Source organism: Anneissia japonica, unplaced genomic scaffold, assembly GCF_011630105.1.
Source record: "Anneissia japonica isolate Jap-2015-1 unplaced genomic scaffold, ASM1163010v1 scaffold288048_len465947_cov159, whole genome shotgun sequence".
In the NCBI taxonomy this organism is placed as follows: Eukaryota; Metazoa; Echinodermata; class Crinoidea; order Comatulida; family Comatulidae; genus Anneissia; species Anneissia japonica.
Window position 1 is genome coordinate 193,348 of NW_022710625.1, and position 4,381 is coordinate 197,728.

Below are 4,381 nucleotides of genomic sequence, written 5' to 3' on the forward strand. Positions count from 1 at the left end.
ACTCGCAACTCGCATTTTGTGACTCGCAACTCGCATTTTGTGACTCGCAACTCGCATTTTGTGACTCGCAACTCGCATTTTGTGACTCGCAACTCGCATTTTGTGACTCGCAACTCGCATTTTGTGACTCGCAACTCGCATTTTGTGACTCGCAACTCGCATTTTGTGACTCGCAACTCGCATTTTGTGACTCGCAACTCGCATTTTGTGACTCGCAACTCGCATTTTGTGACTCGCAACTCGCATTTTGTGACTCGCAACTCGCATTTTGTGACTCGCAACTCGCATTTTGTGACTCGCAACTCGCATTTTGTGACTCGCAACTCGCATTTTGTGACTCGCAACTCGCATTTTGTGACTCGCAACTCGCATTTTGTGACTCGCAACTCGCATTTTGTGACTCGCAACTCGCATTTTGTGACTCGCAACTCGCATTTTGTGACTCGCAACTCGCATTTTGTGACTCGCAACTCGCATTTTGTGACTCGCAACTCGCATTTTGTGACTCGCAACTCGCATTTTGTAACTCGCAACTCGCATTTTGTGACTCGCAACTCGCATTTTGTGACTCGCAACTCGCAACTCGCAGAAAAGAAACCCTCCTTTTCATGCACGTTCCCATGTTACATATCTCACATTCCTGTAGTACAGTAGGCCTATCATATGTCCAACGTCATAGTAAATTAACACTTTAATACAAAAAAAAAAGAAATACTTGTGTATTCATTGTGTTATTTATTCACCTTAACACTGTATACATTGTATTTAAAACCCAAATTCTTTAGTTACACAAAAGGTAATAATACTCTTAAGAGCCACGACGCGGTGCATTTTTGAGCATTAGGGTAATTAAAAACTATATAATCTGAATCCACGATTTTGTATCAAGATAGCAATCTTTTATTTTAGTTATAAGTCGGTTTATTACAGAAAATGTATTTTTAAAAACTTGTTATCACTTGCGAATTGACATCTTATTAAACATTTCAAATATTTTTGCCTGCAATCTGGATGTTTAATTTTGTGAATGAAAATTTCCCAAATAGTTGTCTGTAATGAACACGATGGATCAATCAGCATACATTGTGTAATATTTTTAGCCCATTTCTTGTGTTGAACTTTTTGGATCCTGAAAGCTGTATAACCTTAGCTTTTATGGTTACGAGTTGAGTGTTGCTTACACTCGAATTCAAGGAATGTTTTGCGTTGATAAATTCCTAAATTTGGAATGGTATCTCTTCCAACTGCTTTATTTAAATTTTTGATTTTATAAGAATATTGGTCCCAAAATCCCTCATCTTCACTGGACTTTGGTTTTCAATAATTCTGGAATTCAGTGTGAAAACAGTTTCTTAAAAATTGTCCGCAGTGGTTTGTAATTGTAATTTGAAGTACTGATTTGTGTTTATTTTTAACTGGAGATAAAATATGAATGTAGGCTTCCCATGTTTTCCTTCTTTTTTTTTTTGCCATATTTTTCAGTTCATTAACATGAAATGATAAAGTATAAAATGCAAAATTAATTATTCATGGTGAAAAATTAGTTAAATATGACTATATATTTTTAAATGAAGCTTTACATACCTTAAAGGCACCCTTGCAGTATTATTGGTTTACAATTTTGCTGCCCGTTTCATAATGGAAAATTAATTTAAGAAATATACATATATATATATATATATATATATAATTAATTAATTTAAGAATCATCAAAGAAAGGTAAATACAGTGTTCGAATAAAGGACTTAATAAATACATCGTGTAGCATAGTTCTCAACGAATGTAGTCCTGTAAATAAATGAATAAAGAAATTGTGTAATAAAATGCCTCTGGTGGGACTCGAACCTGCGACCTCTCGCTGTCAAGGCGAGTGTCATAACCACTAGACCACGGAGGCTTCATGGTTGAACAGATTCAAATACCACCAGATACACTATATTACACAATAGGTACGGCTAGAAACAAATAGGTGCATTAATTAATTTAAGATATATATGTAACCTGGTTTCACGGTTCGATAGTACAAATGAAAATAATAATGAGAAACAATAAACAAATTTATACAACTATAAGCAAGCCAGCGTCTTTATTGCGTTGTGTTCAATCTCAAATCAAGAACCTAACTGCTCAATTCCTAAAATAATCCCAAAGTCTATTAAACTTGGACTTCCCATTAAAAGTGGCAGTGACCCACCTTGTGAGTAAGTTCACCGGAACAGGGAGGGTATGATAATGTGAGGGTCACATTCCAGCGGATGGCCAGGATGAGCGGTTGGTAGGAACGAACATAAATTACACTATAGGGAGGTATTTGTGCATCTTTCAAACAGGTTGTCACTAACGTTAAGGTGCATTAATTAATTTAAGATATATATGTAACCCGGTTTCACGGTTCGATAGTACAAATGAAAATAATAATGAGAAACAATAAACAAATTTATACAACTATAAGCAAGCCAGCGTCTTTATTGTTCAATCTCAAATCAAGAACCTAACTGCTCAATTCCTAAAATAATCCCAAAGTCTATTAAACTTGGACTTCCCATTAAAAGTGGCAGTGACCCACCTTGTGAGTAAGTTCACCGGAACAGGGAGGGTATGATAATGTGAGGGTCACATTCCAGCGGATGGCCAGGATGAGCGGTTGGTAGGAACGAACATAAATTACACTATAGGGAGGTATTTGTGCATCTTTCAAACAGGTTGTCACTAACGTTAATGATGGACATACATTATAGTACAAGGTCAACTGTTGGACTTTATCATGGATAGTTATGGTATGCTAAACTACTTAGGCTACATATATATATGTATATATTTTAATGTTTTAAATGTTATGTTACTAAAATATTATATATTATATTATATTATACTATATTATATTATTACTTTATATGTATGTTTATATTTTATTTATATTGTTTATTAATTTGTATAGAATGTATAGAATGCATTAATATTATTTAATATACTGTAGTTAATAGCATAAATATTACATATATAAAAATTAAATAATTTTTTCATATATATCTTGTTGTTATATATTTATATTGTTGCCATATATTTACTATATATTTATATTTATTATTACCAGTATTAACAATAATAATCTTTAACATGTATAATGACTAATGAAATAACTAACGACTAATGCATATTTATAACACTAGACGTCATCATGTAACTATCACAAGTCCAGCTGCAGGCCGATTCAAGAGTCCCCGCTTGCTAGAAATTGTATTAACTGAACTGTAAAATGTAGTAGAAGTAGGGCACAGGCCTAAGCCTAACTATACCTAGATACACTATAGGTCGTTTGAGTGTTACTTCAGTGCGAGTTGCGAGTTACAAAATGCGAGTTGCGAGTTACAAAATGCGAGTTGCGAGTTACAAAATGCGAGTTGCGAGTTGCAAAATGCGAGTTGCGAGTTGCAAAATGTGAGTTGCGAGTTGCAAAATGCGAGTTGCGAGTTGCAAATGAACTCATCCATGGCCAATCCATGTTTACATTTTGTGTTGGATTGCAAAATTCTCCTGTCACTTATACAGTACCATCATCCTTAGAAACATAAATATTTACTTCCATACTCATGTGCTCATGTTGTATGCCTTTGTATTTTTTTTCCCTTACGAACAAAAATGATTTAAATTGTTTTATGCACAATTTAAAGTTTTGGCACGGTTTTAAGTGGTTTGCTGTACTTTAATGAGTCCAAGACTTCAGTGGCATAGAAATTTGTAATAAATTAAATCAAATAGTTTGAAATCAATAATTAAATTAAATCAAATAGTCAGACAACCAATAATGTAAATACTCTTCCTTCACAAACACACACACCACACATACATACATTTTTCAGTTGCTTTTTCATTTATATAACATACATGTTAGGAATTCACAGAAGCAAGGTTACTCATAGCAAGTTGTTAAATACATACACACACACATACAATCTGAGGTCTACATCCATATCAATTGTTTTACAAATTTGGTAGAAGCTATTACAAGGTACTATATATTCTGTTGATTACTGGTACACTTTTTTTCTTAATTTTTAAGCAATTTCAGCCTCATTGTTCTTATAAAGTGTGTTCTTATTTTTTTTGTTGTTATGGTTCAATTTACTCCTGGTCTCACCTTACCTCCTCTACTCATCCATATGTTTATCTAATTTTATTTGTTCACCTCACTTTAAATATTTAACCTTATGTTTCCAAGACCAGCTCAAAATATTTTATCCAAAGAAAATAGTTCATTAAGGCTACAAGATAAATACAGGACAGTGACCAGCTCAGTCCTTCAGGATAGTCACCTTGTAGATCTGATAATGTTTAGTGCATGGTGTAAGTCAGCAATAAAAAGTCAAAATACTAAAAACTG

The 4,381-nt window shown here is 33.7% G+C and overlaps 1 long non-coding RNA gene across 1 annotated transcript in view; it reads right to left on the reverse strand.

The window, feature by feature from the left end:
• Positions 1-4,246, reverse strand: part of LOC117107069 — a 5,725-nt gene extending 1,479 nt beyond the window's left edge. The window contains exon 1 of the long non-coding RNA XR_004445189.1: positions 4,144-4,246. This is a non-coding gene — a long non-coding RNA (uncharacterized LOC117107069). The remainder of the gene's footprint in view (positions 1-4,143) is intronic.
• Between the last annotated feature and the right edge of the window lie 135 nt (positions 4,247-4,381).